Genomic DNA, 204 nt, shown 5'->3' with positions numbered 1-204 from the left:
GTCCCGGTGTGCCCCGTTACCGGGTGGGAGGATCGGTCCTGGTGTGCCCCAGTACCGGGTGGGACGATCCGTCCCAGTGTGTGGCAGTACTGGGAGTGACGGTCGGTCCCAGTGTGCCCCAGTACTCGGCAGGAGGGGAGGGTCGGTCCCAGTGTGCTGTGTCCGGTACCGGTGGATCCTGACGCGGGTCCCCCGTGCCGAAGC

This window comes from Charadrius vociferus, unplaced genomic scaffold, assembly GCF_000708025.1.
Source record: "Charadrius vociferus isolate BGI_N301 unplaced genomic scaffold, ASM70802v2 scaffold1317, whole genome shotgun sequence".
NCBI classification, from domain to species: Eukaryota; Metazoa; Chordata; class Aves; order Charadriiformes; family Charadriidae; genus Charadrius; species Charadrius vociferus.
This window is presented reverse-complemented; position numbering follows the sequence as displayed.